The sequence below is a fragment of the Cervus elaphus genome, chromosome 33 (assembly GCF_910594005.1).
Source record: "Cervus elaphus chromosome 33, mCerEla1.1, whole genome shotgun sequence".
Lineage (NCBI taxonomy): Eukaryota > Metazoa > Chordata > Mammalia > Artiodactyla > Cervidae > Cervus > Cervus elaphus.
The window spans coordinates 8,551,468-8,571,698 of NC_057847.1; the positions used below are offsets into that span (position 1 = coordinate 8,551,468).

Consider the following 20,231-nt stretch of genomic DNA (forward strand, 5'->3'; position numbering starts at 1 on the left):
GCATTGCAGACAGATTCTTCACCACCTGAGCCACCAGGGAAGCCCAGGAAATACGTAGACCGGACTCCTATGAATAAAGACAGGTGCCATTAGAGAGAAAATAACCTACTAGGTTCATTTAGTTCTATTATTGCGCTTCTCCTTGGGAGTTAAAAATAAGAGTACTTCTGGAGAAACTGACAAAGCTGTGATTTATCTTAATAAAAGACTTGTGATGGAGATCTTGAAACCTGTTTCCTGAAAGAAATGAGTTATAAATATATTTCTTAAGCCTGGTGGCAACGTTTCTAATGACAGAATTCATCTCCCATGCAGCTCAATGAGTCCCTGTTTTTAAACAAGAGAATGAATGAAAGCGTTGAGTGCAGCAGCCATGAGATTCCCTACCGTCACAGCTCACAGTAAGGCAAGAAGGATCAAAGTAACTGTTGTCTGTCTGTTTTAGCAGTTGGTGACAATCCAGTAGATCCTGTCTTCAATTCACGTAGAACTCTTTAAGGAAGAGTCTGAAGGCCCTCAGGAAGGTCCCGTGCTTGGCGGGCGGCGTGGGGACAAGGGGGGGCCGCGGTGGGGCGAAGGGGCGGGGCTGAGGCGCTCCGGTGGACGGCGCTGGGGGCTTGCGGTGGGTTTGGGCCCCGGGCAGGTGCCGGGCAGGATGGGCGCTCAGGGCCCCGGCTGCGCTATGCCTACGCCCGCGGGAGGCTCAGAGGACCGAGGGCCGCGGTCCGCGGCGGCCCGAATCAGACACCTCCGGGGCCACGTGGCCCTGAGCCTGGAAGGCGAGTGGGGCGGGGCGCGGGCGCCGACAGGGGGCGGGCCTGGAGAGGCCCAGGGCGGGAGGGCGCCGAGACCTCCGCGCCCCTCACCCCAACCCCAGGCCCAGGCATGCACGGCCAGCCGGCCACTCGGGGTCCAGGAAGCCCTCCGGGGCCCCGGGCCGGGCCAGGCGGGTTCTGGCCGGGCTTGGCGGTGTGCGGAGGCCGGGCGGCGTCGGACGGCCGCCGGGCTGCCGGCACTGGCCGACCGGAGTCCGGTCGCAGGTCGTGCGGCTCAAGTGCAGCCCGCGGCCCTTGGAGAGGTGTGGCCGGCTGGCCTGACCGGCAGGCAAGTCAGACCAAAAGGGAGGCGCAACGCAGGGCTCTTAAGGTTCTTAAGGCGCCTGGCTGCAGCCACCTCCGTCTAGGGCCATACCACCCTGAACGCGCCAGATCTTGTCTGATCTGGGAAGCGAAGCAGGGTCTGGCCTGGTTAGTACTTGGGTGGGAGACCGCCTGGGAATACCGGGTGCTGTAGGCTTCCTGCCTCCCCTGTCCTTTAGCCCTGGCTCCCCCGGCGCGGTTGGCCGCCCCGAGCCCCACCTGCCCCTGGCCCCTCGCACCTGGCGCACTCAGAGCCGTCGCCTGCCTTCCAGCCGGCCGGCCAGCCGGCCTGCCGGCGGCCCTCGAAGACAGCAGCGGCCCAACTCTTGGGTCCCCGCAGCCCCAGCCCCTCCCCCGGTGGGTGGCCGGGGCCCCGACTCCCGCCGCAGGCCTGGGTTGCCTCCGGATTTGGCTTCCAGGAAACCAGATGACAGTCGGGTCTCCATCTGGGGCTCCCTTGGCATGCCTCAGGCAATCCCGGGGGCTGCCCCAGCCCGAGCCCCAGCCCAGTACTCCCAGGCGACCGTTCGCACGCGTGCACACACACACACACACACACACACACACACTCACACACACACACAGAGACACACAAAGACACACACAGAAACACACAGACACACCCCGCCCCGGACAGGTGAAGAGCTGCAAAGCACAGGGAAGGGAGACTCAGAAAGAGGGGAGAGAGTCCTAGTCTGGCAGAGACCACCCTCACAACCCTCACGTTCGGTTTCAAAAGCCCCGTGGTCCAGTGAAGAACAGGGCGGATGTAGATAGAGTGGTGGCGGAGTCAGCCAATGCACAGACAGCGAGGGCGGAGCGCGCGCAGCGAGCCTCTGACGGCGGGCGGCGTGCGACGCAGTCGGGCCCCCTACGCGCTGCGCCCGGAGCGGCGGTCGGTATCGGTGCTGGAGACGGCGGCGGCGACGGTTTCGTGGCGGCCGCGCGCTGCTCTCTGAGCGGCGGGTGGTGGTGCGGCCTAGCCCCTCACTCCTGACACTTTCCCTCCCCCAGCGCACCGCGGTAAGTCGGGGGCCGGGGTGGTGGAGGCCGGAGACCGGCGGGCTCCTCCTCCACTCTGGGAGGGCGGGTGGGCGGGTGCGCGGGGCGTCCCAGGCCCTCTCGGCGCCCCAGTCTCGCGCCCTAGCGCGCGCCTTCTGCCCTGGGGGAGCGGGCCCCGAGGCCTGGCCCTTGAGGCTCTGAGGAGGGATTGCTCTCTGTGGGGTCTGGGCCCGGGGCTCTGGCGTCAAAGCCTCCCTTGAGTGAGCGTTTCTCGAGCAGGTTGGACTCCTTCATTTGCCCGGCAGTGATTAGGTGGGCAGGCCCTCTGCGGGAGCAGCGCCTTGAAACCCCGAGGGACGGTTTCCTCAGCACTTCGCTGATCACCGTGCGGGATTGGGCTTTCTTTGTTTTGGCTTCTCCAAGGAGAGATTTGCAACCCCAGGGGAGGGTGAGTGGGTCGGGAGTTTGTGAGCTTATGAAAACTGCATCTGAGAAAACGAAGGTCATTGAATGGAGTGAAACCTTCCTTTTTGTTCTCCCACGTGTCCCGCGTAAAGCTAGGCGAGAAACGGTGTGGTTTCTGGATTACTTACTCTAGGCATAAGGACCTTGGAAATTAACTCAATTAAGTATATGAACAATGTTTCTTGAGAATTTGGCACATTCTCTGTGTTTAGAATTGAACCGAAGTATTGTTCATTTGTGTATTTTACCCATGAGATACTCATAACACCCCTCCCCAAGATTTAACAATCAAGAATGTCCTCAAACATTGTCAAATGTTACTTGGGAGGCAAAACTGCCTCTCAGTGAGACTGCTGCTGTACAGAGAATAGTCCCAATATTTCAATAAAAACATCTTACCTTTAAAAAAAAGAAGAAGAAGAAGAAAGAGGGAGAGAGAGACAGCAAGAGGACCACACAGATTCCCCACCCCCAGCCCCACCCCCACGCCTCCACACCCTCCCCCGTCCATCGTGGGTATGCACCCAGGCCCCGGTCGGCCTGACCACAGCCTGGCCCACCGACACACTCACACACACACTCTCACACACTCACCCTCTGGTCTGGGGGCGGGGGCTGGGTCTTGCCTTAGGTAGCCAAGCTGAAGGGGACCTTTGAGACTTCGGCTGCGAGGAAGTCTTGGGGACCCCACGGGGGACTGCCAGCCCCGGGGCACCGCGTCCAGCCTGGGCCGCCCCAAGGGAACGCCCCCTCCCTTGGGGAAGCGGCTTCTTCCGCAGGGCCTCTCTCTGGGGTGGTCACGGTTGTGCCAGTGTGTCTGTCGCGGATCGGATGCCATCCTCTCTCCCGTGTCTGTCTCCCTCTGTGTGTCTCCACCTGTGTGTGTGTGTGTGCGTGTGTGTGTCCGCGCGCGTGTCTGTCTTCATCTCCCTCTGGCCGTCTGGGAGTCTGTCTCTGAACCTTCGTCTCTTTCTGCCTCTGAGTCTCCTGACCCCCGGCCTCTCACAGGCGCTGTGGGTCTGGCTCTGGCTGAGGAGCTTGCGCCGGCCGGCTGTCTCCCTTGGCCTGGGTGCGTGCGAGTGTCTATGTGTGTGTGTCCGTGTCCGTGCCCCTGCCTGTCGCTCGTCCGCTCTCTCAGGAAGGTCCTGTGCTTGGCGGGCGGCGTGGGGACAAGGGGGGGCCGCGGTCGGGCGAAGGGGCGGGGCTGCCGCGCTCCAGTCGCCGGCGGCGGCCCGCCCGCAAGCCAGACACCTCCGGGGCCACTTGGGCCTGAGCAGCGATCCGGAGGGGTGGGTGCGGGACCTGAGCGGGGGGCGGGCCTGGAGAGGCCCAGGGTGGGTGGGCGCCGAGACCTCCGCGCCCCTCACCCCAACCCCCAGCCCAGGCCTGCACGCCCGACCGGCCGGCCGCTCGTGGTCCCGGCAACCCTCCGGGCCCCCGGGCCGGGCCAGGCTTGCTTGCCAGGGTGGCGGTGTGCGGGGACGGGGCGGCGTCGGCCGGGCTGCCGGGCCTGGCCGGCCCGAGTTCGGTCGCTGGTCGTGCGGCTCAAGTGCAGCGCGCGCCCCGTGGGAAGGTGCGGCCCGGGCTGGCTCGACCGGCACGTCAGAGCGAGAGGGAGGCGCAGCGCAGGGCTTTGAAGGCGCCTGGCGCCAGCCGCCTCCCTCTGATGAGATCATACCACCCTGAACGGGCCAGATGTCTTCTGATCTGGGAAACTAAGCAGGGTTAGTTAGTACTTGGATGGGAGACCCCCTAGTAGTTAGGAGCTCCAGGCTTTTGCACAAAGTAGACGACAAGCCAACGTATAGGTGATGAAACGTTTATCGTGAAAAATCCAATGAAACCTGAATTCAAAGATGGTTTATGGCATAGAAGCAAGTGTTTTCCATTAGGTTCCTCCTCCCCCACCCCCCCGGAATTAACTTGCCTGATGGTTTCCCATTAGCATAATGCTTAGTTTTTATTCCTTCTTTCCTTGTCTGTATCCATCTTTTTGCATCATCATGTGGTGCCTTATTGGCATAATTTTCCGCCTTTTGTCTTTTTTGTAACTTTTCGAAAAAGGACTTCTTAGGCATTAACATACTGATATTTCCGTAAGGGGGAACTACTTCTTCCCTACAACTGCATTGAAAAAATTTGACGTTGAGAAAATCTGTTTTAATGTAGCAGGATTATTATTTTATCTTTCCAATCTAGCATTTGTTAAATCCTTAACTGCTGATAAGTGTTCAGGCTTCCCTGGTGGCTCAGCTGGTGAAGAATCCACCTGGCCTGCAGGAGACCTGGGTTCGATCCCTGGGTTGCAGAGACCCCCTGGAGAAGGGAACGGCTACCCACGCTAGTATTCGGGCCTGGAGAATTCCATGGACTGTATAGTCCCTGCGTTCGCAGAGTCAGACATGACTGAGCGACTTTCACGGGTCACCAACAACGGTTCAGCCTGAAATAAGAACTTTCAAAAATCTTTGAACACAGACGCTCTAATTTATTTTCCCTCTGGGATCAATATCCTGCATTTACTTTCAGGTTACGTATACACAATAGGCACAGAACTCTCTTTTTACGTATTTTATGTGCATATAAATTAACATCCTAGCAAATTTAAAATAGAAACACTAAAGACAGTGTTGCGCAGAGCAATCTCTGTTAAATGCCCCATTATCTCACTGAAGTTCCTATACACATGCAGGGACTGAAGGAGGACAGAAAGATGGCAGAAGAGCAACCCGCGAGCCACTGCTGTGTCTGTGCACATCAACTACAGACTGCAAGGTAAGGACCGTATTTTACATAAATAGAAACATAGTTACAATTCAGATTTCCTTTTTAAGTTGCCTCCATAATTGGTTTGCAATAGCAACAGATTCTCCCCTTTCTTCATAGCCATACGCCAACACGTATCATTTTTAAAAATCTATTAATGTCAGACAAAACCATCACAATGCTTCAGGAGTGACTTCAAGAAAACTCCAGTCAAGTCACAGTACTCAGGCAGGTGGGTTTAATAAACAAGTCCTAGGTAGATATCAATCCACCTCAAAGTGGGCAGTAATGTTGGAACACATCTAGGATTTCCTTTTTAAACACACGCTCCAAGGAAAGCAGTACTGAATTTACCAGAGGAACGGTAAAAAGAGGACATCACTGGAAGGGAGTTTGCACAGCCAGTCTGGCCCTGCGGTCTGACGCTGGGGCAGCATCTGTCTGCTCGCTTGGCCCCTGTGTCCCTCGGGGAGGACACGGGCTCGGGAGTGCAGAACAGTGTCATCACCAGGACTGCCCGGAGCTGCTGCGAACATCCAGAAAGTTGCACTTGAAGAGTTCTTTAGAGGGCTTCCCTGGTCATCCAGTGGCTGCTCCCAATGCAGGGGCCTGGGTTCCATCTCTGGCCAGTGAACTAGATCCCATACACTGCAAGTAAGAGTTTGCACGCCACAATTAAAGATCCCATGTGTGGCAACCAAGACCTAGTGCAGCTTACAACAAAGAAAAAGGCACCACACGTTCTTTAGAAAGTGCTATAAAAGGCTATGAACGATTGCTTCTACGAAGCAAATAGTAAGAAATACGTGTATTAGTTGCTCAGTTGTGTCCGAGTCTTTGTGACTCCATGGACTATGTAGCCTTCCAAGTTCCCCTGTCCGTGGAATTCTCTAGGCAAGAATACTGGAAGAGGTCGCCATTCCCTTCTCCAGGCGATCTTCTCAACCCAGCCGTGGAACCCAGGTCTCCTGCATTGCAGACAGATTCTTCACCACCTGAGCCACCAGGGAAGCCCAGGAAATACGTAGACCGGACTCCTATGAATAAAGACAGGTGCCATTAGAGAGAAAATAACCTACTAGGTTCATTTAGTTCTATTATTGCGCTTCTCCTTGGGAGTTAAAAATAAGAGTACTTCTGGAGAAACTGACAAAGCTGTGATTTATCTTAATGAAAGACTTGTGATGGAGATCTTGAAACCTGTTTCCTGAAAGAAATGAGTTATAAATATATTTCTTAAGCCTGGTGGCAACGTTTCTAATGACAGAATTCATCTCCCATGCAGCTCAATGAGTCCCTGTTTTTAAACAAGAGAATGAATGAAAGCGTTGAGTGCAGCAGCCATGAGATTCCCTACCGTCACAGCTCACAGTAAGGCAAGAAGGATCAAAGTAACTGTTGTCTGTCTGTTTTAGCAGTTGGTGACAATCCAGTAGATCCTGTCTTCAATTCACGTAGAACTCTTTAAGGAAGAGTCTGAAGGCCCTCAGGAAGGTCCCGTGCTTGGCGGGCGGCGTGGGGACAAGGGGGGCCGCGGTGGGGCGAAGGGGCGGGGCTGAGGCGCTCCGGTGGACGGCGCCGGGGGCTTGCGGTGGGTTTGGGCCCCGGGCAGGTGCCGGGCAGGATGGGCGCTCAGGGCCCCGGCTGCGCTATGCCTACGCCCGCGGGAGGCTCAGAGGACCGAGGGCCGCGGTCCGCGGCGGGCCCGAATCAGACACCTCCGGGGCCACGTGGCCCTGAGCCTGGAAGGCGAGTGGGGCGGGGCGCGGGCGCCGACAGGGGGCGGGCCTGGAGAGGCCCAGGGCGGGAGGGCGCCGAGACCTCCGCGCCCCTCACCCCAACCCCAGGCCCAGGCATGCACGGCCAGCCGGCCACTCGGGGTCCAGGAAGCCCTCCGGGGCCCCGGGCCGGGCCAGGCGGGTTCTGGCCGGGCTTGGCGGTGTGCGGAGGCCGGGCGGCGTCGGACGGCCGCCGGGCTGCCGGCACTGGCCGACCGGAGTCCGGTCGCAGGTCGTGCGGCTCAAGTGCAGCCCGCGGCCCTTGGAGAGGTGTGGCCGGCTGGCCTGACCGGCAGGCAAGTCAGACCAAAAGGGAGGCGCAACGCAGGGCTCTTAAGGTTCTTAAGGCGCCTGGCTGCAGCCACCTCCGTCTAGGGCCATACCACCCTGAACGCGCCAGATCTTGTCTGATCTGGGAAGCGAAGCAGGGTCTGGCCTGGTTAGTACTTGGGTGGGAGACCGCCTGGGAATACCGGGTGCTGTAGGCTTCCTGCCTCCCCTGTCCTTTAGCCCTGGCTCCCCCGGCGCGGTTGGCCGCCCCGAGCCCCACCTGCCCCTGGCCCCTCGCACCTGGCGCGCTCAGAGCCGTCGCCTGCCTTCCAGCCGGCCGGCCAGCCGGCCTGCCGGCGGCCCTCGAAGACAGCAGCAGCCCAACTCTTGGGTCCCCGCAGCCCCAGCCCCTCCCCCGGTGGGTGGCCGGGGCCCCGACTCCCGCCGCAGGCCTGGGTTGCCTCCGGATTTGGCTTCCAGGAAACCAGATGACAGTCGGGTCTCCATCTGGGGCTCCCTTGGCATGCCTCAGGCAATCCCGGGGGCTGCCCCAGCCCGAGCCCCAGCCCAGTACTCCCAGGCGACCGTTCGCGCGCGCGCGCGCACACACACACACACACACACACACACACACACACACACACACACACACAGAGACACACAAAGACACACACAGAAACACACAGACACACCCCGCCCCGGACAGGTGAAGAGCTGCAAAGCACAGGGAAGGGAGACTCAGAAAGAGGGGAGAGAGTCCTAGTCTGGCAGAGACCACCCTCACAACCCTCACGTTCGGTTTCAAAAGCCCCGTGGTCCAGTGAAGAACAGGGCGGATGTAGATAGAGTGGCGGCGGAGTCAGCCAATGCACAGACAGCGAGGGCGGAGCGCGCGCAGCGAGCCTCTGACGGCGGGCGGCGTGCGACGCAGTCGGGCCCCCTACGCGCTGCGCCCGGAGCGGCGGTCGGTATCGGTGCTGGAGACGGCGGCGGCGACGGTTTCGTGGCGGCCGCGCGCTGCTCTCTGAGCGGCGGGTGGTGGTGCGGCCTAGCCCCTCACTCCTGACACTTTCCCTCCCCCAGCGCACCGCGGTAAGTCGGGGGCCGGGGTGGTGGAGGCCGGAGACCGGCGGGCTCCTCCTCCACTCTGGGAGGGCGGGTGGGCGGGTGCGCGGGGCGTCCCAGGCCCTCTCGGCGCCCCAGTCTCGCGCCCTAGCGCGCGCCTTCTGCCCTGGGGGAGCGGGCCCCGAGGCCTGGCCCTTGAGGCTCTGAGGAGGGATTGCTCTCTGTGGGGTCTGGGCCCGGGGCTCTGGCGTCAAAGCCTCCCTTGAGTGAGCGTTTCTCGAGCAGGTTGGACTCCTTCATTTGCCCGGCAGTGATTAGGTGGGCAGGCCCTCTGCGGGAGCAGCGCCTTGAAACCCCGAGGGACGGTTTCCTCAGCACTTCGCTGATCACCGTGCGGGATTGGGCTTTCTTTGTTTTGGCTTCTCCAAGGAGAGATTTGCAACCCCAGGGGAGGGTGAGTGGGTCGGGAGTTTGTGAGCTTATGAAAACTGCATCTGAGAAAACGAAGGTCATTGAATGGAGTGAAACCTTCCTTTTTGTTCTCCCACGTGTCCCGCGTAAAGCTAGGCGAGAAACGGTGTGGTTTCTGGATTACTTACTCTAGGCATAAGGACCTTGGAAATTAACTCAATTAAGTATATGAACAATGTTTCTTGAGAATTTGGCACATTCTCTGTGTTTAGAATTGAACCGAAGTATTGTTCATTTGTGTATTTTACCCATGAGATACTCATAACACCCCTCCCCAAGATTTAACAATCAAGAATGTCCTCAAACATTGTCAAATGTTACTTGGGAGGCAAAACTGCCTCTCAGTGAGACTGCTGCTGTACAGAGAATAGTCCCAATATTTCAATAAAAACATCTTACCTTTAAAAAAAAGAAGAAGAAGAAGAAAGAGGGAGAGAGAGACAGCAAGAGGACCACACAGATTCCCCACCCCCAGCCCCACCCCCACGCCTCCACACCCTCCCCCGTCCATCGTGGGTATGCACCCGGGCCCCGGTCGGCCTGACCACAGCCTGGCCCACCGACACACTCACACACACACACTCTCACACACTCACCCTCTGGTCTGGGGGCGGGGGCTGGGTCTTGCCTTAGGTAGCCAAGCTGAAGGGGACCTTTGAGACTTCGGCTGCGAGGAAGTCTTGGGGACCCCACGGGGGACTGCCAGCCCCGGGGCACCGCGTCCAGCCTGGGCCGCCCCAAGGGAACGCCCCCTCCCTTGGGGAAGCGGCTTCTTCCGCAGGGCCTCTCTCTGGGGTGGTCACGGTTGTGCCAGTGTGTCTGTCGCGGATCGGATGCCATCCTCTCTCCCGTGTCTGTCTCCCTCTGTGTGTCTCCACCTGTGTGTGTGTGTGTGTGTGTGTGTGCGTGTGTGTGTCCGCGCGCGTGTCTGTCTTCATCTCCCTCTGGCCGTCTGGGAGTCTGTCTCTGAACCTTCGTCTCTTTCTGCCTCTGAGTCTCCTGACCCCCGGCCTCTCACAGGCGCTGTGGGTCTGGCTCTGGCTGAGGAGCTTGCGCCGGCCGGCTGTCTCCCTTGGCCTGGGTGCGTGCGAGTGTCTATGTGTGTGTGTCCGTGTCCGTGCCCCTGCCTGTCGCTCGTCCGCTCTCTCAGGAAGGTCCTGTGCTTGGCGGGCGGCGTGGGGACAAGGGGGGGCCGCGGTCGGGCGAAGGGGCGGGGCTGCCGCGCTCCAGTCGCCGGCGGCGGCCCGCCCGCAAGCCAGACACCTCCGGGGCCACTTGGGCCTGAGCAGCGATCCGGAGGGGTGGGTGCGGGACCTGAGCGGGGGGCGGGCCTGGAGAGGCCCAGGGTGGGTGGGCGCCGAGACCTCCGCGCCCCTCACCCCAACCCCGAGCCCAGGCCTGCACGCCCGACCGGCCGGCCGCTCGTGGTCCCGGCAACCCTCCGGGCCCCCGGGCCGGGCCAGGCTTGCTTGCCAGGGTGGCGGTGTGCGGGGACGGGGCGGCGTCGGCCGGGCTGCCGGGCCTGGCCGGCCCGAGTTCGGTCGCTGGTCGTGCGGCTCAAGTGCAGCGCGCGCCCCGTGGGAAGGTGCGGCCCGGGCTGGCTCGACCGGCACGTCAGAGCGAGAGGGAGGCGCAGCGCAGGGCTTTGAAGGCGCCTGGCGCCAGCCGCCTCCCTCTGATGAGATCATACCACCCTGAACGGGCCAGATGTCTTCTGATCTGGGAAACTAAGCAGGGTTAGTTAGTACTTGGATGGGAGACCCCCTAGTAGTTAGGAGCTCCAGGCTTTTGCACAAAGTAGACGACAAGCCAACGTATAGGTGATGAAACGTTTATCGTGAAAAATCCAATGAAACCTGAATTCAAAGATGGTTTATGGCATAGAAGCAAGTGTTTTCCATTAGGTTCCTCCTCCCCCACCCCCCCGGAATTAACTTGCCTGATGGTTTCCCATTAGCATAATGCTTAGTTTTTATTCCTTCTTTCCTTGTCTGTATCCATCTTTTTGCATCATCATGTGGTGCCTTATTGGCATAATTTTCCGCCTTTTGTCTTTTTTGTAACTTTTCGAAAAAGGACTTCTTAGGCATTAACATACTGATATTTCCGTAAGGGGGAACTACTTCTTCCCTACAACTGCATTGAAAAAATTTGACGTTGAGAAAATCTGTTTTAATGTAGCAGGATTATTATTTTATCTTTCCAATCTAGCATTTGTTAAATCCTTAACTGCTGATAAGTGTTCAGGCTTCCCTGGTGGCTCAGCTGGTGAAGAATCCACCTGGCATGCAGGAGACCTGGGTTCGATCCCTGGGTTGCAGAGACCCCCTGGAGAAGGGAACGGCTACCCACTCTAGTATTCGGGCCTGGAGAATTCCATGGACTGTATAGTCCCTGCGTTCGCAGAGTCAGACATGACTGAGCGACTTTCACGGGTCACCAACAACGGTTCAGCCTGAAATAAGAACTTTCAAAAATCTTTGAACACAGACGCTCTAACTTATTTTCCCTCTGGGATCAATATCCTGCATTTCCTTTTAGGTTAGGTATACACAATAGGCACAGAACTCTCTTTTTATGTATTTTATGTGCATATAAATTAACATCCTAGCAAATTTAAAAGAGAAACACTAAAGACAGTATTGCACAGAGCAGTCTCTGTTAAATGCCCCATTATCTCACTGAAGTTCCTATACACATGCAGGGACTGAAGGAGGACAGGAAGATGGCAGAAGAGCAACCCGCGAGCCACTGCTGTGTCTGTGCACATCAACTACAGACTGCAAGGTAAGGACCGTATTTTACATAAATAGAAACATAGTTACAATTCAGATTTCCTTTTTAAGTTGCCTCCATAATTGGTTTGCAATAGCAACAGATTCTCCCCTTTCTTCATAGCCATACGCCAACACGTATCATTTTTAAAAATCTATTAATGTCAGACAAAACCATCACAATGCTTCAGGAGTGACTTCAAGAAAACTCCAGTCAAGTCACAGTACTCAGGCAGGTGGGTTTAATAAACAAGTCCTAGGTAGATATCAATCCACCTCAAAGTGGGCAGTAATGTTGGAACACATCTAGGATTTCCTTTTTAAACACACGCTCCAAGGAAAGCAGTACTGAATTTACCAGAGGAACGGTAAAAAGAGGACATCACTGGAAGGGAGTTTACACAGCCAGTCTGGCCCTGCGGTCTGACGCTGGGGCAGCATCTGTCTGCTCGCTTGGCCCCTGTGTCCCTCGGGGAGGACACGGGCTCGAGAGTGCAGAACAGTGTCATCACCAGGACTGCCCGGAGCTGCTGCGAACATCCAGAAAGTTGCACTTGAAGAGTTCTTTAGAGGGCTTCCCTGGTCATCCAGTGGCTGCTCCCAATGCAGGGGCCTGGGTTCCATCTCTGGCCAGTGAACTAGATCCCATACACTGCAAGTAAGAGTTTGCACGCCACAATTAAAGATCCCATGTGTGGCAACCAAGACCTAGTGCAGCTTACAACAAAGAAAAAGGCACCACACGTTCTTTAGAAAGTGCTATAAAAGGCTATGAACGATTGCTTCTACGAAGCAAATAGTAAGAAATACGTGTATTAGTTGCTCAGTTGTGTCCGAGTCTTTGTGACTCCATGGACTATGTAGCCTTCCAAGTTCCCCTGTCCGTGGAATTCTCTAGGCAAGAATACTGGAAGAGGTCGCCATTCCCTTCTCCAGGCGATCTTCTCAACCCAGCCGTGGAACCCAGGTCTCCTGCATTGCAGACAGATTCTTCACCACCTGAGCCACCAGGGAAGCCCAGGAAATACGTAGACCGGACTCCTATGAATAAAGACAGGTGCCATTAGAGAGAAAATAACCTACTAGGTTCATTTAGTTCTATTATTGCGCTTCTCCTTGGGAGTTAAAAATAAGAGTACTTCTGGAGAAACTGACAAAGCTGTGATTTATCTTAATGAAAGACTTGTGATGGAGATCTTGAAACCTGTTTCCTGAAAGAAATGAGTTATAAATATATTTCTTAAGCCTGGTGGCAACGTTTCTAATGACAGAATTCATCTCCCATGCAGCTCAATGAGTCCCTGTTTTTAAACAAGAGAATGAATGAAAGCGTTGAGTGCAGCAGCCATGAGATTCCCTACCGTCACAGCTCACAGTAAGGCAAGAAGGATCAAAGTAACTGTTGTCTGTCTGTTTTAGCAGTTGGTGACAATCCAGTAGATCCTGTCTTCAATTCACGTAGAACTCTTTAAGGAAGAGTCTGAAGGCCCTCAGGAAGGTCCCGTGCTTGGCGGGCGGCGTGGGGACAAGGGGGGCCGCGGTGGGGCGAAGGGGCGGGGCTGAGGCGCTCCGGTGGACGGCGCCGGGGGCTTGCGGTGGGTTTGGGCCCCGGGCAGGTGCCGGGCAGGATGGGCGCTCAGGGCCCCGGCTGCGCTATGCCTACGCCCGCGGGAGGCTCAGAGGACCGAGGGCCGCGGTCCGCGGCGGGCCCGAATCAGACACCTCCGGGGCCACGTGGCCCTGAGCCTGGAAGGCGAGTGGGGCGGGGCGCGGGCGCCGACAGGGGGCGGGCCTGGAGAGGCCCAGGGCGGGAGGGCGCCGAGACCTCCGCGCCCCTCACCCCAACCCCAGGCCCAGGCATGCACGGCCAGCCGGCCACTCGGGGTCCAGGAAGCCCTCCGGGGCCCCGGGCCGGGCCAGGCGGGTTCTGGCCGGGCTTGGCGGTGTGCGGAGGCCGGGCGGCGTCGGACGGCCGCCGGGCTGCCGGCACTGGCCGACCGGAGTCCGGTCGCAGGTCGTGCGGCTCAAGTGCAGCCCGCGGCCCTTGGAGAGGTGTGGCCGGCTGGCCTGACCGGCAGGCAAGTCAGACCAAAAGGGAGGCGCAACGCAGGGCTCTTAAGGTTCTTAAGGCGCCTGGCTGCAGCCACCTCCGTCTAGGGCCATACCACCCTGAACGCGCCAGATCTTGTCTGATCTGGGAAGCGAAGCAGGGTCTGGCCTGGTTAGTACTTGGGTGGGAGACCGCCTGGGAATACCGGGTGCTGTAGGCTTCCTGCCTCCCCTGTCCTTTAGCCCTGGCTCCCCCGGCGCGGTTGGCCGCCCCGAGCCCCACCTGCCCCTGGCCCCTCGCACCTGGCGCACTCAGAGCCGTCGCCTGCCTTCCAGCCGGCCGGCCAGCCGGCCTGCCGGCGGCCCTCGAAGACAGCAGCGGCCCAACTCTTGGGTCCCCGCAGCCCCAGCCCCTCCCCCGGTGGGTGGCCGGGGCCCCGACTCCCGCCGCAGGCCTGGGTTGCCTCCGGATTTGGCTTCCAGGAAACCAGATGACAGTCGGGTCTCCATCTGGGGCTCCCTTGGCATGCCTCAGGCAGTCCCGGGGGCTGCCCCAGCCCGAGCCCCAGCCCAGTACTCCCAGGCGACCGTTCGCGCGCGCGCGCGCGCACACACACACACACACACACACACACACACACACACAGACACACAAAGACACACACAGAAACACACAGACACACCCCGCCCCGGACAGGTGAAGAGCTGCAAAGCACAGGGAAGAGAGACTCAGAAAGAGGGGAGAGAGTCCTAGTCTGGCAGAGACCACCCTCACAACCCTCACGTTCGGTTTCAAAAGCCCCGTGGTCCAGTGAAGAACAGGGCGGATGTAGATAGAGTGGTGGCGGAGTCAGCCAATGCACAGACAGCGAGGGCGGAGCGCGCGCAGCGAGCCTCTGACGGCGGGCGGCGTGCGACGCAGTCGGGCCCCCTACGCGCTGCGCCCGGAGCGGCGGTCGGTATCGGTGCTGGAGACGGCGGCGGCGACGGTTTCGTGGCGGCCGCGCGCTGCTCTCTGAGCGGCGGGTGGTGGTGCGGCCTAGCCCCTCACTCCTGACACTTCCCCTCCCCCAGCGCACCGCGGTAAGTCGGGGGCCGGGGTGGTGGAGGCCGGAGACCGGCGGGCTCCTCCTCCACTCTGGGAGGGCGGGTGGGCGGGTGCGCGGGGCGTCCCAGGCCCTCTCGGCGCCCCAGTCTCGCGCCCTAGCGCGCGCCTTCTGCCCTGGGGGAGCGGGCCCCGAGGCCTGGCCCTTGAGGCTCTGAGGAGGGATTGCTCTCTGTGGGGTCTGGGCCCGGGGCTCTGGCGTCAAAGCCTCCCTTGAGTGAGCGTTTCTCGAGCAGGTTGGACTCCTTCATTTGCCCGGCAGTGATTAGGTGGGCAGGCCCTCTGCGGGAGCAGCGCCTTGAAACCCCGAGGGACGGTTTCCTCAGCACTTCGCTGATCACCGTGCGGGATTGGGCTTTCTTTGTTTTGGCTTCTCCAAGGAGAGATTTGCAACCCCAGGGGAGGGTGAGTGGGTCGGGAGTTTGTGAGCTTATGAAAACTGCATCTGAGAAAACGAAGGTCATTGAATGGAGTGAAACCTTCCTTTTTGTTCTCCCACGTGTCCCGCGTAAAGCTAGGCGAGAAACGGTGTGGTTTCTGGATTACTTACTCTAGGCATAAGGACCTTGGAAATTAACTCAATTAAGTATATGAACAATGTTTCTTGAGAATTTGGCACATTCTCTGTGTTTAGAATTGAACCGAAGTATTGTTCATTTGTGTATTTTACCCATGAGATACTCATAACACCCCTCCCCAAGATTTAACAATCAAGAATGTCCTCAAACATTGTCAAATGTTACTTGGGAGGCAAAACTGCCTCTCAGTGAGACTGCTGCTGTACAGAGAATATTCCCAATATTTCAATAAAAACATCTTACCTTTAAAAAAAAGAAGAAGAAGAAGAAAGAGGGAGAGAGAGACAGCAAGAGGACCACACAGATTCCCCACCCCCAGCCCCACCCCCACGCCCCCACACCCTCCCCCGTCCATCGTGGGTATGCACCCGGGCCCCGGTCGGCCTGACCACAGCCTGGCCCACCGACACACTCACACACACACACTCTCACACACTCACCCTCTGGTCTGGGGGCGGGGGCTGGGTCTTGCCTTAGGTAGCCAAGCTGAAGGGGACCTTTGAGACTTCGGCTGCGAGGAAGTCTTGGGGACCCCACGGGGGACTGCCAGCCCCGGGGCACCGCGTCCAGCCTGGGCCGCCCCAAGGGAACGCCCCCTCCCTTGGGGAAGCGGCTTCTTCCGCAGGGCCTCTCTCTGGGGTGGTCACGGTTGTGCCAGTGTGTCTGTCGCGGATCGGATGCCATCCTCTCTCCCGTGTCTGTCTCCCTCTGTGTGTCTCCACCTGTGTGTGTGTGTGTGTGTGTGTGTGCGTGTGTGTGTCCGCGCGCGTGTCTGTCTTCATCTCCCTCTGGCCGTCTGGGAGTCTGTCTCTGAACCTTCGTCTCTTTCTGCCTCTGAGTCTCCTGACCCCCGGCCTCTCACAGGCGCTGTGGGTCTGGCTCTGGCTGAGGAGCTTGCGCCGGCCGGCTGTCTCCCTTGGCCTGGGTGCGTGCGAGTGTCTATGTGTGTGTGTCCGTGTCCGTGCCCCTGCCTGTCGCTCGTCCGCTCTCTCAGGAAGGTCCTGTGCTTGGCGGGCGGCGTGGGGACAAGGGGGGGCCGCGGTCGGGCGAAGGGGCGGGGCTGCCGCGCTCCAGTCGCCGGCGGCGGCCCGCCCGCAAGCCAGACACCTCCGGGGCCACTTGGGCCTGAGCAGCGATCCGGAGGGGTGGGTGCGGGACCTGAGCGGGGGGCGGGCCTGGAGAGGCCCAGGGTGGGTGGGCGCCGAGACCTCCGCGCCCCTCACCCCAACCCCGAGCCCAGGCCTGCACGCCCGACCGGCCGGCCGCTCGTGGTCCCGGCAACCCTCCGGGCCCCCGGGCCGGGCCAGGCTTGCTTGCCAGGGTGGCGGTGTGCGGGGACGGGGCGGCGTCGGCCGGGCTGCCGGGCCTGGCCGGCCCGAGTTCGGTCGCTGGTCGTGCGGCTCAAGTGCAGCGCGCGCCCCGTGGGAAGGTGCGGCCCGGGCTGGCTCGACCGGCACGTCAGAGCGAGAGGGAGGCGCAGCGCAGGGCTTTGAAGGCGCCTGGCGCCAGCCGCCTCCCTCTGATGAGATCATACCACCCTGAACGGGCCAGATGTCTTCTGATCTGGGAAACTAAGCAGGGTTAGTTAGTACTTGGATGGGAGACCCCCTAGTAGTTAGGAGCTCCAGGCTTTTGCACAAAGTAGACGACAAGCCAACGTATAGGTGATGAAACGTTTATCGTGAAAAATCCAATGAAACCTGAATTCAAAGATGGTTTATGGCATAGAAGCAAGTGTTTTCCATTAGGTTCCTCCTCCCCCACCCCCCCGGAATTAACTTGCCTGATGGTTTCCCATTAGCATAATGCTTAGTTTTTATTCCTTCTTTCCTTGTCTGTATCCATCTTTTTGCATCATCATGTGGTGCCTTATTGGCATAATTTTCCGCCTTTTGTCTTTTTTGTAACTTTTCGAAAAAGGACTTCTTAGGCATTAACATACTGATATTTCCGTAAGGGGGAACTACTTCTTCCCTACAACTGCATTGAAAAAATTTGACGTTGAGAAAATCTGTTTTAATGTAGCAGGATTATTATTTTATCTTTCCAATCTAGCATTTGTTAAATCCTTAACTGCTGATAAGTGTTCAGGCTTCCCTGGTGGCTCAGCTGGTGAAGAATCCACCTGGCATGCAGGAGACCTGGGTTCGATCCCTGGGTTGCAGAGACCCCCTGGAGAAGGGAAAGGCTACCCACTCTAGTATTCGGGCCTGGAGAATTCCATGGACTGTATAGTCCCTGCGTTCGCAGAGTCAGACATGACTGAGCGACTTTCACGGGTCACCAACAACGGTTCAGCCTGAAATAAGAACTTTCAAAAATCTTTGAACACAGACGCTCTAATTTATTTTCCCTCTGGGATCAATATCCTGCATTTACTTTCAGGTTATGTATACACAATAGGCACAGAACTCTCTTTTTATGTATTTTATGTGCATATAAATTAACATCCTAGCAAATTTAAAATAGAAACACTAAAGACAGTGTTGCGCAGAGCAATCTCTGTTAAATGCCCCATTATCTCACTGAAGTTCCTATACACATGCAGGGACTGAAGGAGGACAGAAAGATGGCAGAAGAGCAACCCGCGAGCCACTGCTGTGTCTGTGCACATCAACTACAGACTGCAAGGTAAGGACCGTATTTTACATAAATAGAAACATAGTTACAATTCAGATTTCCTTTTTAAGTTGCCTCCATAATTGGTTTGCAATAGCAACAGATTCTCCCCTTTCTTCATAGCCATACGCCAACACGTATCATTTTTAAAAATCTATTAATGTCAGACAAAACCATCACAATGCTTCAGGAGTGACTTCAAGAAAACTCCAGTCAAGTCACAGTACTCAGGCAGGTGGGTTTAATAAACAAGTCCTAGGTAGATATCAATCCACCTCAAAGTGGGCAGTAATGTTGGAACACATCTAGGATTTCCTTTTTAAACACACGCTCCAAGGAAAGCAGTACTGAATTTACCAGAGGAACGGTAAAAAGAGGACATCACTGGACGGGAGTTTGCACAGCCAGTCTGGCCCTGCGGTCTGACGCTGGGGCAGCATCTGTCTGCTCGCTTGGCCCCTGTGTCCCTCGGGGAGGACACGGGCTCGGGAGTGCAGAACAGTGTCATCACCAGGACTGCCCGGAGCTGCTGCGAACATCCAGAAAGTTGCACTTGAAGAGTTCTTTAGAGGGCTTCCCTGGTCATCCAGTGGCTGCTCCCAATGCAGGGGCCTGGGTTCCATCTCTGGCCAGTGAACTAGATCCCATACACTGCAAGTAAGAGTTTGCACGCCACAATTAAAGATCCCATGTGTGGCAACCAAGACCTAGTGCAGCTTACAACAAAGAAAAAGGCACCACACGTTCTTTAGAAAGTGCTATAAAAGGCTATGAACGATTGCTTCTACGAAGCAAATAGTAAGAAATACGTGTATTAGTTGCTCAGTTGTGTCCGAGTCTTTGTGACTCCATGGACTATGTAGCCTTCCAAGTTCCCCTGTCCGTGGAATTCTCTAGGCAAGAATACTGGAAGAGGTCGCCATTCCCTTCTCCAGGCGATCTTCTCAACCCAGCCGTGGAACCCAGGGCTCCTGCATTGCAGACAGATTCTTCACCACCTGAGCCACCAGGGAAGCCCAGGAAATACGTAGACCGGACTCCTATGAATAAAGACAGGTGCCATTAGAGAGAAAATAACCTACTAGGTTCATTTAGTTCTATTATTGCGCTTCTCCTTGGGAGTTAAAAATAAGAGTACTTCTGGAGAAACTGACAAAGCTGTGATTTATCTTAATGAAAGACTTGTGATGGAGATCTTGAAACCTGTTTCCTGAAAGAAATGAGTTATAAATATATTTCTTAAGCCTGGTGGCAACGTTTCTAATGACAGAATTCATCTCCCATGCAGCTCAATGAGTCCCTGTTTTTAAACAAGAGAATGAATGAAAGCGTTGAGTGCAGCAGCCATGAGATTCCCTACCGTCACAGCTCACAGTAAGGCAAGAAGGATCAAAGTAACTGTTGTCTGTCTGTTTTAGCAGTTGGTGACAATCCAGTAGATCCTGTCTTCAATTCACGTAGAACTCTTTAAGGAAGAGTCTGAAGGCCCTCAGGAAGGTCCCGTGCTTGGCGGGCGGCGTGGGGACAAGGGGGGCCGCGGTGGGGCGAAGGGGCGGGGCTGAGGCGCTCCGGTGGACGGCGCCGGGGGCTTGCGGTGGGTTTGGGCCCCGGGCAGGTGCCGGGCAGGATGGGCACTCAGGGCCCCGGCTGCGCTATGCCTACGCCCGCGGGAGGCTCAGAGGACCGAGGGCCGCGGTCCGCGGCGGGCCCGAATCAGACACCTCCGGGGCCACGTGGCCCTGAGCCTGGAAGGCGAGTGGGGCGGGGCGCGGGCGCCGACAGGGGGCGGGCCTGGAGAGGCCCAGGGCGGGAGGGCGCCGAGACCTCCGCGCCCCTCACCCCAACCCCAGGCCCAGGCATGCACGGCCAGCCGGCCACTCGGGGTCCAGGAAGCCCTCCGGGGCCCCGGGCCGGGCCAGGCGGGTTCTGGCCGGGCTTGGCGGTGTGCGGAGGCCGGGCGGCGTCGGACGGCCGCCGGGCTGCCGGCACTGGCCGACCGGAGTCCGGTCGCAGGTCGTGCGGCTCAAGTGCAGCCCGCGGCCCTTGGAGAGGTGTGGCCGGCTGGCCTGACCGGCAGGCAAGTCAGACCAAAAGGGAGGCGCAACGCAGGGCTCTTAAGGTTCTTAAGGCGCCTGGCTGCAGCCACCTCC

At 57.8% G+C, this 20,231-nt stretch overlaps 3 pseudogenes; all 3 read left to right on the forward strand.

The window, feature by feature from the left end:
* Positions 1–1,177: 1,177 nt before the first annotated feature.
* On the forward strand, positions 1,178–1,296 carry LOC122688764 (annotated as a pseudogene).
* Positions 1,297–7,519: 6,223 nt separating this feature from the next.
* On the forward strand, positions 7,520–7,638 carry LOC122688766 (annotated as a pseudogene).
* Positions 7,639–13,881: 6,243 nt separating this feature from the next.
* LOC122688767 lies at positions 13,882–14,000 on the forward strand (annotated as a pseudogene).
* Positions 14,001–20,231: the final 6,231 nt, after the last annotated feature.